The 19,434-nt window shown below is 44.7% G+C and overlaps 1 protein-coding gene across 1 annotated transcript in view; it reads left to right on the forward strand.

Moving 5' to 3' along the window:
- Positions 1-189: 189 nt before the first annotated feature.
- The window catches only part of SYT16 (synaptotagmin 16), a 114,531-nt gene continuing 95,286 nt past the window's right edge, over positions 190-19,434 (forward strand). Inside the window, exon 1 of the mRNA XM_030481368.1 lies at positions 190-230. The gene's annotated coding sequence lies outside the window, so the exon portion shown is untranslated. The remainder of the gene's footprint in view (positions 231-19,434) is intronic.

The raw sequence follows: 19,434 nt of genomic DNA on the forward strand, positions 1-19,434 counted from the left end.
ACCGCCGCGGGTTGCAGGCAGCGCCGCTCGCTCCCTCAGCCCAGGGACCCCGCCGCCGCACCCGCATCGCTCCCGCACCGAGGCGGGAAGGCGCCGTGCGGGTCAGCGCGCACCCTCCCCGCTGCCGGCGGCGGCCCGGGCCGCCTCCCGCCTCGCCGCGGGGCTCCGCTGCCGCTGTCGGGCAGCGGGCGCGGGAGGCCGGGCCGCCGCCGCGGCCATGGCGACGGACGGTGAGTGCGGGCGGCGCCCGGGCGGGCGCGGCACCCCCGAGAGGGGGCTCGGGCACCGGCCGCGCCCTTCCCCGGCCGGCGCTGGGGGCGAGGGGCTTTCCCTCTGCCGGCCCGGGCGGAGGGGAGCCGCGGAGGACGGGCGCGGCGGGGTGGAACCGGGCCCCGCTCCGGCGGCCCTGCTCCTGGCACCGGCGGGGACGGGAACCGGGATCCCGGGGCCCGGCTGGGCGGGAAAAAGGGGTTCGCAGGGTGTCCGTCCTCCTCCGTGAGGAGGCCCGGCTGCGCTGCGCGGGCCCCCGGCGTCTCACAGGGAGTGGGGTGGTGATGATGATGGTGATGGTGTGTGATACCTGTGCCCTCCCCACGGGAAGGGATGGGCAGGTGTGTGCGCACGGACACAAATTTTAGGGAGAATAAAGGAATAGGAAAGCCTGCTTTTAACATGCTAATACAGAACAGGTGTTCTTGTAATCACTGGAGGCTTGTCTGTATCTGAGAGACCTGGAGTTGCTGGGTTTTCTGACCACGCTATAATACAAATGATTTCAGGGATGATCGCTTTCTGTTACTTGATTGATTAGGTTGTTACCTGATGGCACGTTACCACCCTGGCTTAGGTCTTGGCCATGGTAGTGGTGCTGCTGCATGGAGGGTGGGTATTTCTCTTAATATTTTGGATCACAGCACTGGTGAGTTAGAACCTGAATTACTGCTGTTAGCCAAGTTCCTGGCAGTCTCCCTCTGATTTACTGTAGAAAAAACAACATCAATGCTTTGTGAAGATTGCTAGGTTGATTTACTGTATCTTTTGCCAGGTTGGAGGGAAACAGTCACGTGAACCTTTTAAGAGATGTCAAGGATGGCACACAGCAGTTTATAAGCACTCAGGAACAAAATCCTACATTTGAGCTTTTCCAAGAGATTGGACTTAATGGGGAGTTTAATTTCTCTCTTCCTTTTGTGATGGCCACATGTATTTGCTGTTCCTTGTTTTCTTTCAAGGCTGTGTCCCTAAGGAAGGGTTATCTCAGGCAAGGCCCAGGCTGATGTGCTGTGAAGCCATCCCACCACTTCAAGATGGTCTTAGGAGAATTAGGAACTGACTTGGTTTGTTCAGAGTAACAGTACACTTCTGCTTAGCAGAATCTGTCCTTTTATTAGTTAGATCCTCAAAGCAGAGATCCAAAGGCACTGATAGTGCTCAGTACATAATTATCATTACTTTACATTTTATAGTATTTCATGAATTATTGACAATATGGTGACTTGGCTTCTCACCTCTGTTCTTGCTGCACAAATATGAAATGGATAATTGTACAATATTTAATTAATTAGATATCCTTCTGACCCAATGGTCAGCAGAGCTGCTGCATTGTTCCTTAAACAAGAACACCTCTGTGTCCTCCAAATACTTACAAGAGGTATTGTTTGTTTAATGTACCTCCTCTTCTGGCAGGAGGCTCAGGCTTGGGGCTGAGCTACTTGGTGGGTGACTGGTTAAGGTGTGGGGACAGCTGAGCTCCTACCACCCTGACCATGTGCTGTTGGTTTCGGGTGTACAGGAAGCTTGGATCAGCTGCGTGGGCAGGCTCTCCCAGCCTGGGATTATAGCAAGGGTGATAAGAGCACCAAGTGAGATTTCATTTCATAGATTTGTATCTCTGAGATCAGACCGGGGCACCCAGAATGTCAGTGTGCTTTCTAGCGAAGGAGGATTCGAGGAATTTTTTACTAGAATTTCAGTTTAGTTCAATCTTCTCACACTTAAGAGAAAAAAGAGCAAAATGTGACTAAGAGAGCAGCAAACAGAACATTAAAGTTACTTACAATGCTGTAAATTAACTCCTCAGAAGCCTAACAAATACAAGGAATGGGATTCACCATGAAGTATGATCACTGCAATGGTGAAATGTTGATACAGTGATTTTAAGTGTATGAAAGCAGCCTGGAGATGTATGCATTGTCTTATGGTTCAGCTGCTGATGCTTTGGTGTGGATCATCATTTCCCAAATTGCTTCTTTCAGGTGAGCTTTGTTGGGAAATGTTTGTGCTTCATTCTTTGCTATTTCTTGTGGTTCCTTCCATGTGTTGCTGTCTTGGGCTGCCACTGCCTCTTACTGGTGCCACAATGAGACCCAAGGTAATAAACCCTGCTAAACTCATCTGGCTTGGTCCAGGGCCACTGGAGTGTCTTGTACTGCCTGTTGTTTTGTGTCCCAGTCCAGATGTAGCAAACTTTCATCCTGCTCTGTATCTCAGCATTAGTTGTCTTGTAGAGCTGAGGTCCTTGGTCTGGGGCATCATGCTTTCAAGGCTACCCATGTGCTTTGCATTCATTAAGTTACTCGGTGGCTTGCAATATTTAATCCTGGTAAGTGTATCTAATGGTTAATTCCTCATCTGTTTGAAAATTACTAAATGTTTTGATTGAGAAATAATAACGTGAAGTAAAAAAGACCAGAGGGAAGCCTAATATTAAATGAATAAGGTGTCATTCCTTGGACTTGGAATACTGGTATTAAATTCCACTCAGATATAAGCTATGATTTTTATTGAAGTGGGCAAGTCTGGATTGTTCTGTTTAGCTTTATATCCAACAGACACCTCAGCAGATGCCAACCCTGCCTGCACTTGCATGGAGCAGTGGCAGAACTGCGGGTTCTTCTCGATCAGGGAGTTTTGGGAGGAGAAGGGGCATCCTGGTAGCTCAAGTAGAGTCACTTCTGTCCTTGTATCTGAGCTGTTCCCCAGAGATGGGAGTAACAGCTAGAGGGTCTCTCTTGCTCTGTGGTTCCAGGCTGCCAGAAGAGCTGGTGGTGCTGACTTGAGGTGATCAGAGATATGTGTTACAGCAGTCCGCTCTGATTTTTATTGTTAAATAATTCATTGTTCCTGCTGGCTGAAGGATCAAAAGTGAGGGAAGTTGGTCTCCAGTAGCTTTGGCTTCAATCCAATTTGAAATAAATACAGCCTGGAACACAGTTCAGGTCAGTGCTAAAGACAACTGTGGATCATTTAAATACACTTCTAGTGGTATTAAAAGGGCAGGAGGAGGCCATCCCCCTGTGCTGAAAGACAACCTGGTGGGGAAGAAGGCTGGCCTGGCTGAACAGAGCTTTGGCTGCAACTTGGGAAAAGAATAAGAGTTTATGACCTTTGAAAGAAGGGGCAGGCAGCTTAGAAGGACTCCAGCGATGTTGTGAGGTTATGCAGGGAAGAAATTAGAAGGGTGAAAGCCCAACTAGAACTTAATCTGGCTACTGCTGTAAAATAGCATCCTGTTTCGTATCAGAAATAGCGTGGCCAGTGGGATTAGGGCAGTGCTTTTCCCCCTGTACTCAGCACTGGTGAGGCCACACCTCAACTAGTGAGTTGGTTGCCCTAGGGCATTACCTCCTGCACCTGTATCCTTGATGCCTGACTGTAAAATTGCATATAACTGTAGAAGGCTATTTTGAGCGCAGCCACACTGGTGTGTATGAAAAACCTGCTACTGGGAAATAATCAGAGCTGGTAGTTTCTTTTTTTCTTATTTTTTAAACTTATATGTTACCTCTCTTGTTTCATTTTGACATAGCCTTGCTCAAATTCTTGCTAATAATAGACCTGAATCACATCTCGCTGTGTTGAAAGCAAATCTTGAAAAATGCTTGCTTTGAGGAAAATATTGATTGCAATTGTATGTTCTTTTCTAAATACGTGAAACGGTTGCTGTTATAAAGAGACTGCATTTGTGCTTATGCACCTGTCCCCATGAGAAAACATTCAAATACATAGACTTCAAAGTAACTCACAAAATAAATTGGAGAACATTTTAAATCTGTTTCCTTCCTGTTTTGATTCAAGTGCAGGGTATTCTCCAGGGACACTGCCTCTGAGAAGAGTTTGCTTGGGGCATTATTATTTGCAAAGATAAGCAACTTCATATGCCTAGGAGGAAAGGATGGGGAGTGCTTCATCTGAAGATCTGGGATGCAGTTGCAGAGGTGTAGGTAGCATTCCTTCTTTGACAAAATAAAAGCTGATGAGCCCTAGAGCCAGGCATTTTAAAAACAGTTTTAGAGGTTTTGAAGACACAAGTGAGGCACCAAACCAAACATTTTTGAGCTTGTAGGACACCTTAAATCAAATCTGGCCCCAGAGCCTTGCTTTATAATGGCTGTAGCACTGATTTAGTAGGCTTAGGTCACTGTGGAATGGGCCACATTCAGTGCAGATGGGCAAGTAAGGAGGAAGTCTTGCAAGTATGGTGGTGCACCTGTGGATGTGCTGGGGCCCTGAGCTGGAAGCACTGCAGCAGCGAGAACACTGTGAGCTGCGTCAGGGTTTGTAAAATGAAGCACTGTGGCTTGCCTTCGCTCTAAGTAATGATGCCAGCGCTTCCAGAGGGACCCATCTGCAGTAGTCTGGAACTTATTGCACATTACTTTCTTGAAGTGTTCTTTTGGTACCAGTGCACGTGGGAAGCAAGTGTGTACCATCTGGTCTGGTTAAGTCCTTCCATGGTGCTGCTCAGCTGTAGAGATGACTCTTATCTGAATAGGAATATCTGTAATTGTCAGGGGAGGTTATCTAAAACCATCAGGCAGCTTTATTTTGAAAAGCAGCCTCTTAGGTGCCTTAAATGGGTTGACATCATGGTCGATGGGGTTAAGTAGTCATTAAGGAGACCTCGTGTTCACTTTCCATTTGTATGATCTATTGCTGATGGCTCTGATTGTGCACTGAGAAAATTTGATTAATTATTCAGAAAGGGCTTGAGTCTAATCTGTCTTGGGGCTGGGAAGACACTAACTCTACAAACTGGTGCAGTTAGTTGCTATTTAGGCACTCAGACTTTGCACTGGCTGTTCTTCATGTAGTTTTTGGAGATATATTCCTGGTCAGAGGAGGATATAGTTATCGGATATGTATGTATTCAACCTACTACAGTGGCTGTAAACAAATCAAATTAAATATGTTTTAATCAATCATGGATATTATGTTAGCTGTGCTATCAGGAGCGGACTTCTTGGATATCTTCCTTTTTATGTGTAAGATAGACTGGTTTTGTGTTGAAGGGTTAAATGAGTGGGTGAACAGTTGGATAAAATTGCCAACAGCAATGTTATCCATCAGCAGTGCGATCAGCTGCAGGACTTGGTTACAGCGACCTTTGTGTCAGCCTTGTCGGTGGGTATGAGGAAGACAGGATGCCATTTGTGAAGTCCCAAGAAGAACACCTCAAAGGAATCAAAATGGAAGAGACTAGGAAGGCTGTTGAAAGAGTACGGGAAGATTGCAAAGTGTATAACCATACAGGCATTGTACAGAAACAAGGTGCAAAACCCCAGAGCAAGTTCCGAGACAAGGTGATGTCCTGATTTTGGGCCAAACAGAATTACAAGCTATGCTTTTCACCATGTTGAAGTTTCAGCTGATTCACAAGATGTAGAGCAAAAGCACTAGAAAGGCATGCCAAGATCTAGCTTAGATGGAAAGATAAGCCTGGAGAGGAGGCAGAGCTGAACGAAAAATAGAGGCTGAGGCTAGAAGGAAGATGGAACGGAGAAAAAGAAGGCATAGGTCTCCTGGGAAGCTCAGTGAGATGGGGAGGGCCTAGAGGAGGATGGAAGATCACGCAAAGGAACAGTTGGAGTTGTGAAAGGAGAGTTGCATAAGCCAAGAGAGGATATGATTTCAAGAACAAAGTGTATGATTGCATCAGAAGCACTGACAGGTCTAGTAGGAAGGACACAGACAGAGTGTTGGCTGAAGAAAGGGTGTTGGAAAGGTATCATGGACCTCACTCTCTGTATGCAAACACAAAATTACACTTATTCCTTCCTCTGCTTGTGGGATCATGGCTGCTTTGCATGCATGTGTGAAAGAACAGCTGGATGGCATGTTTTGATTAGCACAGTCCTGATTTCTGGCTTGAAATAAATTGTATGATGCTCCCTGGTGAAAACTCCTTGTGAGAGAAGTGAACGGGCTCCGAGTGGCACTGGGGAAGGGTGAAGATGGAATGGGGCTGGTTTATTTTCTTTTAGGGTACTTATCATCATCCTGACCCCTCCACTTTTCAAGTACCTTTCATGACTCTTTTGGACCCATGCAGGAGGCATGGCTGCGACTTGTGTTGGGCATCAGTCCTTGCTCTGCTGCTGACTTCTTCAGCTACCGTAGCACTTTGCTTCCCCTCCCTGTGTCTGTTTCCCTTTGCTATTTCTGTAGTGCACTGTAATAAAATATGTTATATGTAAGCTAGGTATTGTTATTAGCTATATTATTATTATTGTTAGTGGGCTTTCGTGACTCAAATGTACAAGATACTAGGTGCTCCAAGAGCAGGGGGAGGGGTCAGCTTAATTAGCCTTCTTTGGCTTTGGTAGGCTTTGAAAGCACTATCCGGGAACTTTCAGATAGTGCTTATGCCTACAGCTGGCAGACATGTTTTCAGATGGCTGTTATTTTAAAAAATACAGTTTTGTGGTACCAAACCTAATTATTTTGGTCAAAAAAAAAAGAGTTTTGAAACACTTGATCATTTATGAAAATGTGGGAAATCAGAATGTGGTTTACATCTCAGAAGTGTCTAGAGAACATATTCAGATAATGTATATAAGTCTTTTAAAAATCCCCCAAATGTCTCTCATCACATCGTCCTGAAAATGAAGTGCTTGCACAATTGAAACAAAGTGTTTGGTGACTGAACCAAAACCCAGTAATTTTTACACAGATCTACTCAGCCCTTTGTGATATCTCACTGTGAAAGAAAAGAGCTTTCGAAGATAATTTATTGCTTTTTGATGTGGTACTTTTTCTTTTTCTAAGCATTAGTTCTTCACATGAGGGGGGATTCTGCAGATAGAGGACTGCTGATTCCTGCTGGTATTGTGAATTTGGCCAGAAGATAAGTATTTGAGCACTGTTTAGAGGTAGTTATTGGTAGTTATTGATAACCATGTCAGTATTATCTGCAGCAAACAATTTGTAATATTTTTTCTAATTAATTATTTAAGTATTATTTAATCATCTAAGTATTATTTGTATTTAAATAAGTATCAATTATTTAACTTTGTTCCGAGAGAGACAAGGGAAGGGTAAATCTCAAGACTGGCTGGTTGAGGCCACAAGCCCTGCCGACAAACGCGGGACTGGGAGGAGGTGGCGGTTCCTTGGCCTGGTACACAGGGATCTGTGGCTGCCTTGTGGGCACTCCCTTTCTGCAGTATTTGGTGTGCTCATTGCAAGCTGTTCCAATGGTTTGTGCTGTTTCAACTGCTAAAGTGGGTTATTAACTAATCATCACAGCCTTGGTTCATGAACAGACACGTGTGTGCCTCAGGTATTTGTGCTGGATGTACATGACTCATCTGGGAAGCAGACAGAGGTCCAGTGTCCTGCCGGGCTCTGTGCTGTCACACAGCTGGCTGAAAGAGGTGGCAGCATCCAAAGGGATTGTTCAGCTTTTGTTCTTAACCTCTGTATTTTGTGACTTCAGGTGGGCTTGCAGATCATGATGCAAAGATCATCCCTCGTGCTCACCAACAGGGAGGGACTGGTTGGAAATGTGACGCTCCAGGCCAACCTTGGCTCTAGTGATCACGAGATGGTTGAGTTTGAGATCCTCAGGACAGTGAGAAGAGCATGCAGCAAGCTCACTGCCCTGGACTTCAAGAAAGCAGACTTTGGCCTCTTCAGGAACCTCCTTAGTAAGGTTTCATGGGGTACAGTCCTAGAGGGCAGGGGGGGCCAAGACTGCTGGTCGATATTCAAGGATCACCTGCTATGTGCTCAGGAGTGTTGCATCCCGACTAGAAGAAAGTGCAGCAGGAGGGCCAGGAGACCTCCATGGATGGACAAGGAGCTGCTGAGGAAACTTAGAGGGAAAAAAGAAGCTTATAGAAGGTGGAAGCGAGGACAGGCGGCCTGGGAAGAATATAGGAGCATTGCTTGGGAAGCTAGGGACCAGGTTAGGAAAGCTAAGGCCCAGCTAGAACTAAGTTTGGCAAGGAATGTAAAAGATAACAGGAAAGGATTCTATAGATATGTAGCAAATAAAAGACAGACTAGGGACAATGTGGGCCCTCTCCAGAAGCTATCAGGAGAACTGGCTACCATGGATTTGGAGAAGGCTGAGGTTCTTAATGACTTCTTTGCCTCAGTCTTCACCAGCAAATGCTCTGACCACACCACCCAAGTCTTGGAAAGCAAATGCAGGGACTGTGAGAATGAAGACCTTAGGCCCACTGTAGGAGAGGATCAGGTTCGAGACCATCTTAAGAACCTGAACGCGCATAAGTCCATGGGACCTGACGATATCCATCCATGGGTCCTGAAGGAGCTGGCGAATGAAGTTGCTAAACCACTGTCCATCATATTCAAAAAATCCTGGCAGTCAGGTGAAGTTCCCGATGACTGGAAGAAGGGTAATATAACCCCCATTTTCAAGAAGGGGAACGTGGAAGACCCAGGGAACTACAGACCAGTCAGCCTCACCTCTGTGCCTGGCAAAATCTTGGAACAGTTTCTCCTGGAAAACATGCTAAGGCACATGAAAAACAATGAGGTGGTTGGTGACAGCCAACATGGCTTCACTAAGGGGAAATCCTGCCTGACCAATTTGGTGGCCGCCTATGATGGAGCCACGGAACTGATGGACAGGGGCAGAGCAGTTGACATCATCTACCTGGACTTGTGCAAAGCGTTCGACACTGTCCCGCATGACATCCTTGTCTCTAAATTGGAGAGACATCAATTTGATAGATGGACCACTCGGTGGATAAAAAACTGGCTCGATGGCTGCACGCAAAGAGTTGTGGTAAATGGCTCGATGTCCTGTTGGAAACCTGTAACGAGTGGTGTCCCTCAGGGATCGGTGTTGGGACCGATCCTGTTCAACATCTTTGTCGGCGACATGGACAGTGGGATTGAGTGCGCCCTCAGCAAGTTTGCCGATGACACCAAGCCGTGTGGTTCGGTTGATACGCTGGAGGGAAGGGATGCCATCCAGAGGGACCTTGGCATGCTTGTGAGGTGGGCCAATGCCAACCTTATGAAGTTTAACCAAGCCAAGTGTAAGGTCCTACACCTGGGTCAGGGCAATCCCAGGCACAGCTACAGGTTGGGTGGAGAAGAGATTCAGAGCAGCCCTGCAGAAAAGGACTTGGGGGTGTTGGTTGACAAGAAGCTTAACATGAGCAGGCAGTGTGCGCTTGCAGCCCAGAAAGCCAACCGTATCCTGGGCTGCATCAAAAGAAGCGTGACCAGCAGGTCGAAGGAGGTGATCCTGCCCCTCTACTCTGCTCTTGTGAGACCTCACTTGGAGTACTGCATACAGTTCTGGTGTCCTCAACATAAAAAGGACATGGAGCTGTTGGAGCGAGTCCAGAGGAGGGCCACGAGGATGATAAGAGGGCTGGAGCACCTCCCGTATGAAGACAGGCTGAGAGAGTTGGGGCTGTTCAGCCTGGAGAAGAGAAGGCTGCGTGGAGACCTCATAGCAGCCTTCCAGTATCTGAAGGGGGTCTACAAGGATGCTGGGGAGGGACTCTTCCTTAGGGACTGTAGTGGTAGGACAAGGGGTAATGGGTTCAAACTTAAACAGGGGAAGTTTAGATTAGATACAAGGAAGAAGTTCTTTACAGTGAGGGTGGTGAAGCACTGGAATGGGTTGCCCAGGGAGGTTGTGAATGCTCCATCCCTGGCGGTGTTCAAGGCCAGGTTGGATGGAGTCTTGGATGACATGGTTTAGTGTGTGGTGTCCCTGCCCATGGCAGGGGGGTTGGAACTAGATGATCTTAAGGTCTTTTCCAACCCTTACGATTCTATGATTCTACGATCTCTGGAGCTTTGCAGGGTCTGTGTTTTGCTAAGATATGGTGATCCTTCCTTTTTAATGGGCTATTTAAGAGTCAAAAGCATGACTAAGGATACCTAAGCTCAACATGAGCTGGCAGTGTGTGCTTGCAGCTCAGAAATGCAACCTTACCCCGGGCTGCATGAAAAGCAGTGTGACCAGCAGGTCAGGGGAGGTGGTTCTCCCCCTCTACGCTGCCTTGCTGAGGCCCCACCCGGAGTACTGTGTTCAGCTCTGGGGCCCTCAACATAAGAAGGACATGGACCTGTTGGAGCGAGTCCGGATGAGGCCACAAAGATGCTCCGAGGGATGGTGCACCTCGTCTGTGGAGACAGGCTGAGAATGTTTGGCTTGTTCAGCCTGGAGAAGGCTCAGGGGAGACCTGTCAGCCTTTCAGTACCTAAAGGTGCCTACAAGAAAGCTGGAGAGGGACTTTTGACAAGGGTGTGTAGGGATAGGACAAGAGAGAATGGCTTTAAACTGAAAGAGGGTAGATTTTGATTAGATATTAGGAAGAAGTTCTTCTCTGTGAGGGTGATGAGGCCCTGGCACAAGAAGCTGTGGATGCTCCATCCCTGGCAGTGTTCAAGGCCAGGTTGGACGGGGCTTTGAGCAACCTGGTCTAGTGGAAGATGTCCCTGCCCATGGCAGGGGGTTTGGAACTAGATGATCTTTAAGGCCTCTTCCAACCCAAACCATTCTGCCGTTCTATGATTCTATGTTAACACAAGACTTCTGTTCGAAGGGGGCTTGTCTTTGTATGACAAGTGCTGGTTGGAATGTTTTGGCATGTATCAGAACTGTGGGTTAGAGTATCTGGAACTTGGGAGTTTCCAATGAATTTCAGAGAAGGCGTAGTGTTTTTCCTACATTTCCTACATTGAGGACTCTTTTTTTGTTTGATTGGTTTGGGGTTTTCTTTTAATTTGGTTGGCTTTGGGTGGGCTTTTTGGTACTCTTTTTGCTAGACAAAATGAGCCTAAAACTTTTTACCAGACCATGGCAGAAGGGATGAAACATTGTCTGTTCTAGAGTGGGTATCTCTTCTCTCTTGTTTCCTAGTGACTCTCTGAAACCAACACTTTCTATCAATAACTTTTGTTGAAAATGCCTAAGCAGCTTTGCTGTTTGAAGCCTGTTTTGCATAACATGCTATGGTTACGCTTCGTGCTTAAAAACTTTGAGTCAACCCTGAAGAACAACACAATCACCATAAAAATCACACACAAAGTACTTAATGTGTGGGAGGTTTTTGTCCTTTTTCTAGTTTTGCAGCACTTGAAATCCTCTGAGTTTCTTTTGAGAGGAGCAGATGAAAGGAAAGAAGGCATTTTTTCATTTCCGCAAGGACTAGAATGTTATTTGTTATAGCAGATGAAATTATCACCTCGTCATTTACTTCAGAATCCACACATTTAGTTAAAACACTTATTATTGTTCAAGGAGGGCTTAGATTTTAGTTGATAGTTGCATTTAAACAGTCCTCTAAAAACCATGCATGCTCCATGAAGCATGGGTATAGTTACAAGCTATTTTATTTTCCAGTTGCAGAAATGACTTTAGAAGTTCTGTACCTTTGACCCTGCAATTATATTCATCGGTCCTTGTGTGGGTGCTACAGCTGTGCAGGGAGCCCTGCTCAGAAATTAGTCCAGGCAATTTTGTTGCTGTACTTCAGAGTAAGTGCTTGTCAAGGTTTTACTGGAGCCATGATAGGCGAGATGTACAAATTCTTGCAGGGTTTTGCAGCAGTGCTTTGGATTTTGTTCTGCAGTTTGAATTACTTGTTATCTCCATCTCAGTGTAAAATTAAGAAGTGTTCCCCACTGGATTTTATATGGTTGTATGTAGAATCATAGATACTGTGTATTATAGGCTTTTCAATGGAAGCAGAGTGCATTTCATGCACTGTAAATAAATTAAGGTGATTCCTGTTGCCGAAATTTATGTTGGGAAATTCTGTTTTTTAAGGCAGTCCATAATGAGCGATCTGACAGCCTTCAGGCTTTTCAGTCTATGCTATTAATGGTGCTGTGTACCGAGGGTGGTCAACTTGCCTGTCTGCAAGAGCCACATGCCAACATTTTCATGTGACTGAGAATGCCAGATACTGGCAACCTCCCACCTTTCTGCTTAGCAACCACTGGGGCACAAGCAAGAAGTCAAGATTGCTTTGTGTCGGGTAACTCACTAGTGCACGACGGAGTTGTGCTTTGGTGTTTCTCTTTGGTCCACTGAGCATTTAAATGGAGCAGCTTCAGCAGGGTATTCTGAGAGTTACTGTGCTCCAGGAGGGCTCCACAGGTTAGGGCAGTGCAGATGCTGGAGTTCGGATCCTTCTAGGCAGACCCAGGACTTTTCTACCCAGGGCTGTCCTGTCTTGCAGCTGTAGCCATGCAACTGCTGGAAAAAAGGTGCTGCCCACTTGATCTGATACTGCACTTTGTCTCTTTGGTAATAGATAAGATCATCAGGAAACGTAGGCAGAAGTTTCTGTGTTAGGATTGTGGGAAGGATTGGGTATGAGGGAGTTCTGCTGATTTGGTTAATGCTGTCACAGTTTCTGTGAGCAGGTGGGTGCCTGGGGAATTTTAATGCAAAAAATGTCAGATCCCCTAGGATTAGGTGTCAACTGACTGATAGTTTTGAGGACTACAGTTTTGAATTTGGCACCTAAAAATAGCAATTGTGTGGGACTTTGTCACTGATTTCTTTTGAGAATCACCTTTTTCTGAGAACTTTATGATTCTCTTGGCATTCAATTCTAGTATGTAAATATTCATTCACCAAATCTCACGCTTTTGCTCTCTAACCCTTATGCCTCCCTGTAGCATATACTGTGTAGCTTCAGCTAATGGAATGACACATAGCAGAGTGAAGAGTGTAAGGCCTAAACTGCACATGGCTAGCAACATGTTTATACTGCGATAATCACAAGGTAGTGTATGTCTTGTCCTCTCTTCTTATTTTTCTTTTTGAAACCCATTGGTTTTGTTTTTGTTTTGAAACCCATGTTTTATAATTACTTGGGATCATTATGAAGGTAAAAATAGTTCCTCTATTTAAAGAGAACAGATGGTTTTTCTAATGATTTTTCCTTAACATTGAATGAATTGTGGTTGAGTCAGAAACTGCCAGCCCAGAAACGTATGTTTTCATTAGAGAAATACTTGATTAGGTTAATTGAGTGTGATTTAATGTGATGTGTGTTTGGCCAACTTAAAAGCTTTCCAACTTCGTTTTGGATTGAGCTAATACTATCTCAGTGTTTGCAGTTTGCTTAGTAGTTTCCAAAAACATTGCCTAAGGAGTAACAAAACATGGAGGGGACACTACTGAATTAGTGCAGGGAATAAAGTATTTTGTAAAAAGAAGTAAATCAAATCCATAAAACAAAATCCCCATTTTTTTAGAATGGCACAAACTAAGTCATGTATAGTTAAGTATACTTAAGTCATGTCTAGACATAAAACGTGCACTGATTCATTGTGAGATTAAAGCAACATGAAGGTGTGTGGTAGGCATCTGAGCTCCCATTAAAGTTAATGGAGATCTAGTCAGGATGCTCCATGAAGCCAGGAAAGCAATTCAGCTCACTTTGAAGTAGATTTGGAGTGAGTGCTCAGCGGAGTGGCTCTCTGAGCTCCCCAGGCTGTACTGAGTGGTCATGTACTGACTGTAGCGGGAGCTAAGGTGCCTAGTGCACACCAACCTGCAGGAGACTGGGTTTTGGTGTCTTCATTTTGAATTGAGGCTCACCCTTGCTGTAACATCCACGTGGCAGCTGTGTGCCTGTAGCTCTGAGGAGCTGCTGCTGGAAAGATAAAAGTCAGTGTGTCCAGATATCGCTGAGGACAGAGGGGTGGGAAAGAGGGTGCAGGTGAAGATGGATAAAGAGTGTACACTTTAAGAAGGATTGGGAAGAATTTAAAACATGTTTGTCTATTTTCATCTTGTTCCTGACAGTGAAGTCTTTGCCATTATTACTGAAGAGCAAGCTCCTTCCTGTTTCCCTCTGAGAAGCTTCAGAAAAATGAGCTGAGTTCAAACCCAAACCAAGAGACAGCTAAAGGCAGTCATGGGGACCCAGCCTGTAGGAGAGAGGCAGAGAGAGTAAATTGTAGAGGAAGTTTGTTACCATCAAAGTTGGTCACAGAAACTCTCTAAGACTCAATTTGGAGTTTTAGAAAGCAGGCATTCTTTATTGCAGCGCTGGGTGCACACACGAGTAGTTTTGCAAAGGTGTGTGTGCCCGTTGCTTGCCAGCAGCAACTATATATTTATCATACTCATGCATATTTACAGCTTTTCCAGGAAATTATTTACATATTCATGATATATCCAGGAACTAATTATAATATTTTCATCCTAATTACGCATGCACTTTCTTGCTGAGGTTGGGGTCTCTGGTGGTCGCTGATAGTCTTCCTCACTGTGTTTACTGAATGACCTCAGTGCTTGCGCATGCTTGCAAGGTCCTAATGCTGAGTTAGCAGTTGGTATGTCCTTGCTTCTGTTCTGTTCCAGTCTCGCTCCACATTGGGCGCCACTCTGCTATCTTGAAGGCTAGCATCCTTGGTCATATTTACTGTCTCCTTAGTTGTTATCAGTCCCATGATGTTCCTTCCCCTGTAAGCTGAACGTTCCTTTCTCTCTGTTAGCAAGTTAGAACAGTTTGCTGTATTCTACTATCTTAAAGACACACACACTATTGTTAGTTTAAACCTACAATTTAAGCCTACAAGTTTGTCTTAGGAAGTCTCTTTGTCATAAGATGGACCAGGAATTTGGCTACACTGAGCCTGGCTAAGCTAAAGACTTCAGGGTTGTGTTAGTGATATCCAGGATAGTGTGCCTTACAGCAGATAACTCATCTTTACCGACTTTAATGGAAAAGGTGATAGAAGATCCCCTGGGCAGTCCCAGCTGTCACATAAGGTGCTTTAGTCAGGCCATGGAGTGAGTTTAACGTGTTGTAATTTCCATGCAAGCTCAAGTCTCACAGGACAGGGTACAGCAGAGATGATGCAGAGCTTGGGAAAACAGGCAAGCTTCAGGGAACAATCCCAAAACCCCAACGTCTTGATTCTTTTATGATGTTTGCTGGAGACTAAGGGATCACTGTCCCTTGGAGACCTCAGTCTTCTTCCAGACACTGGCATGTAGTCAGAGAAACCCTAAAGAGCCATGTTCTATGCTCCTATCCTCTGTGCCTAGAAATGGCACACACAGAATGCAGTCCTTGATATCCAGCCAGTCCACTGCCATCCAGCGGTTAGTCTGGGCAGTGCCCAGGACCATCTTCTAGTGATGCTTCATTTCTCATGGCTGCATGATTTAATATAGGCTCCAAGCTCTTGGAGAGGGGTCCCAACAGTCCTGGTTTTGTAATTTGCAGCATGTCTTTCACCAACTGGGCAGTGTTTTGCTTTTTTTGTTTTTCTTCCCCCAGAGCTCCTTACTCCTGCTCTCTTTTTACTATCTGGCTCATGAGGCTGAGACCTTCTCCAGACCTGAACTCACTACTACTGCTGTGATGCTGAGAAGGTCGTCTGATAATGGACAGCAGAAAGCTGGCTCAGCCATGTCTCTGTGTTCTTTTAAGGGTACTTTGTGTGTGCGTACTGTCAGGCATGTATCTGTTACATATTTGAAACGTATCATCTCCCACAGCATCTGTGCAATTTGAAGTGGACAGTGACAAATCAAACAAGATGGCTTCTGTCTTTATTTCAACCCCCTTTATGTTCCTTCTTTAAGCCCCAAGTGATTTTTAGGGTGAAAGCCATCTGTTACTGGGAGCTTATCAGGGAATCCTGAAATCAGCTACTGCCTTTGAGCACTTTTCAAGTACAAAGAATGTATTTGTGTATTTCAAAAACAGAAAGGCAGATGTCACCAGTTGGGAAAGCATATGGGTTGCTTAGATGCGTAACTAGTAGGGGTGAAGCAAGAGGTCTGAAATGTGTAGAAGATGCTCTACCATTCCCAGTGCAGAAGGATGAAATGTATCTAGACCACCTCCTGCTACAAGGGACATATGGATGTGTGCATGTGGTAGTTAGGACATGGTGTCAATGGAACTGACTTCTTGTAGTTTTGATATGCTAGGGTTAAGATATGTTTTGTCCTCGCCAGCTTATGAGTGGAAAAAATGGATGGTGGTTAGCTGCATGCAGATGGATATGTATGTATAGTAGTGAGCTGTTTTGGGGAATATTTCATTATGAATTTGAGAGAAAGGAACTGGAACTAATTTGAAATCAGAAAAAGGCGCTCCTAGGAGCAATATCCATCGTTCTGTAGCACTGCACAGAGTTTGAATGCAGGAGATCTGAGTGCAGCAGTTTTTCATCTTGGAAGGAGCCAGGTAGATTCTTCATCCAGTGATCTGAGTTACAGGAATAGTTATGGCTTTTGGAAGGCAGGAAGTAAGAAAAAATACAATATTTGTTTTTACCTTTGTTAGCATCTTTATTTCTGTGGGTTATAGAGATACTGATATTGAAAGTCCTTTTTAAAATGTAATGCCTTAGTTTATAGAGATGCCTTTTTACATAGAGGAATGTGGGGGAGATACTGTCCAGAATAACACTGCGAACCGCTTGAAGAGTCTGAATCTGAACTCTTGTCTTGGTTTTTGTCCGTGCTTCATACGTGGTAGACAGCACTCCCCCGGTGATGTCTTTAGAGCCAGCTCTGCAAGTATCTGTCTAGCTGTTAGAATGAGGAAGTGACAGACTCTAGAGGGCACTGCAGCATCCCTGTGGTGCGAGTACCTCCAGGGTTTTTTTCATTGCAATCTTACTCTGCAGGATGATTGCTTAAAACAGTTAAAAATAATACAGAATTAAATGAAAGCTTTTGCTATTATTATTTCACAGAAAGTTTTGATTAATGAAAATTTTTATACCAAGAGGATTGGACCCAGTTTTTGGAGGGACTTTGAGCATTACACTGGCTGTATTTGGGATGAAAAAGTTTTAATTTCTTGGAAAAAACTTGTAGGATATTTGTGTATTGTTTAAGGAAACAAACAAACCAAAATCACCCTCCCATACATCTAGCAGAGTCCACAAAAGAACTATTTGTTTTCACATTGCTTTCTCACGCCTCCAGGACAGTCTAATAATGTAACATATCCTTTGACTGGAGGTGCTCTCTGTTTTCCTTGTAGGGAGAGAAATCAATAACCATCATGTCAGCAGAGCACAGCTTGAAATTTCCCTTCCCTTTTCCATGGAATGTTTTGAATTAATTTTAGGTGGGAGTTCAGATGTGGAATACACACATCTACAGATAATAGTACAAGGCTGCATTCAAAATGACAGGGTGTTGATTCAGTATGTCAAGCTGCTCTTAAGAATGTTGAGCCACAACCTAGAGGCTGCTTATGCTGTCAGAAGGGGTCGGTAGCTGCTTGCTGTCCAATAAACAGTTTGTGTGCAGCTGGCTGATTATCTAATGAGCATTTGGCACGGATTTTTGCTTTATGAGAGAGTTCACATCTCCAGCCTGTGACCTTTTATATCTCTGCAAAGTGAACTGAAATCCAGATCTTGCAGCACACAAGACCTGCAGAGCCTGTCATCCTCTGAGCACTTGCTTGCTGTGAGTTAAATTGGGGAATCACACTCAGATGCCTCCAGTTCTCTTTGGAAAGGTGCAGGTGCATGTGCATGTGTGCACACGTGCACACACTTATCTCAAAGGATGTTCTGGAGGGCGTGCTTGGCTTACATGACCCTCTTCCCCTGATAGCTCTGAAGCAAATAATAGGCACACACAGTAACATCTGCTGTTTTGTACCCATCGGCAAGGGTCGCTGCTTTGTCTTCAACATCCTTCCAGAGGTGCCTCAGGCTGCCTTTGGCTGCCAGCGTGTGCACCATGTGCACATTGCTCACATGGGTGCACATGCTGGGGATGTGCACAGAGTCAGCATGTTGTTCACGTTGCAGGTACTTTCAGTGATGGGCATTGAACAGTCAGTGCTGAAATCCAACAGACATGTGCTTGAGCAAGGATCTTGCTGCCAGCATCACTCTCTAAGTCACTGGATGGCAGTTTTCTATTAACTTTCACATTAGCAATGCTTCTTCCAAATTAAAATTGACTGCCTTTCACGGCAGGAAAGAGCAGATTATCCAAAACAGTTGCTCTGTGTGCATGCAAAAGTTTGTGTGTGGACTCAGCATTAAACAACTGATTCTCCTTTGCCCTACACTGTTTCTGTTTAGGGCCTTTTCTTCCAATAATGTAATGAAATACAGCTGCTACCTCATATATGTTATGGAAATCACATAGTGCACATCCCTGTGCAAAGTGTTTTAAACTCTGATACTTCTGAAAGACGTATTTATTTCTTTGTTTTCTAAGTAGAGTGCACCTTGTTCATATGTGTGAATTAGAGATAATGATGGGAAAAGGAGAGATGTAGATAACAGAGACGTGACTGAGCTGAAAAATAAGATGCAACATGCTCTCATTTAAAGAGATGAAGGTACCTGTGCTTTGTCAGTGTACATACAATATGGTTACATTTTATTTGATATGGTCTCTTTCAGACCACTGCAAATGCCCTGCCTTCTTTCGTTTACTTCCCCTCAGATGTTGTCAGCCTTCTCTGAGTCCAGCAGACTTTCCCCATTAGGTTTCCTTCCTTTAAATTCCAGGTCTGTTGTGTCCCAGTCTGAAATCAGGGGCAGGTGTATTAGGACAAAGTGGGTATGCATTAGCCTGATTGATTCCTCCCCTAGCAAATGTGGAGCATTTTTCAGGGCTGGCAGTGGCGTTGGTTTGTTCAGATGGCCACGTGAATTCAACAAAGTGCCCTGTTGGACCACCTGTTGGACCACCCTGTTTTCAGAAATGTAGCATTGTCAAGTATGATGCCTATTGGTAAAGGTCTTTTTGAATCTGATTGACTCCTGCCTGATGAATGTTGCATAGGTATTACATAGGCATCACTGTTAATCTATGTTTGTACCAATTAATTTCGCTATGTGTTTTCTAGTTAACTAAGGTGTGACTGTAAAGTGGATTAACAGAATGATGCCAAATCCCTGTCTACAGTTTCCTTCTGAATTAAGGTTGTTATTTCCTCTGTGGTTTAAAACTGAGCCACATGTGCTGTCTTACTTGATTTAGATTAAAGAGTATGAAATCAGCTTAATATTATACTGTTATTATTTAAGACTGCTTTGATTTTTGAAAAAGAGAGATAGCCGAAGAGCTTAATGGCATTGAACCAATATGCTGCAAGATCTTGTCATTAGCATTTCTTTTGTGTGCATGTCTCTGTCAACCTCTTTAAAATAAGTGATCTCTTTTCTACTCCTGCTTCTGCCCTCAGTGTC

Source organism: Strigops habroptila, chromosome 4, assembly GCF_004027225.2.
Source record: "Strigops habroptila isolate Jane chromosome 4, bStrHab1.2.pri, whole genome shotgun sequence".
Classification (NCBI taxonomy): Eukaryota; Metazoa; Chordata; class Aves; order Psittaciformes; family Psittacidae; genus Strigops; species Strigops habroptila.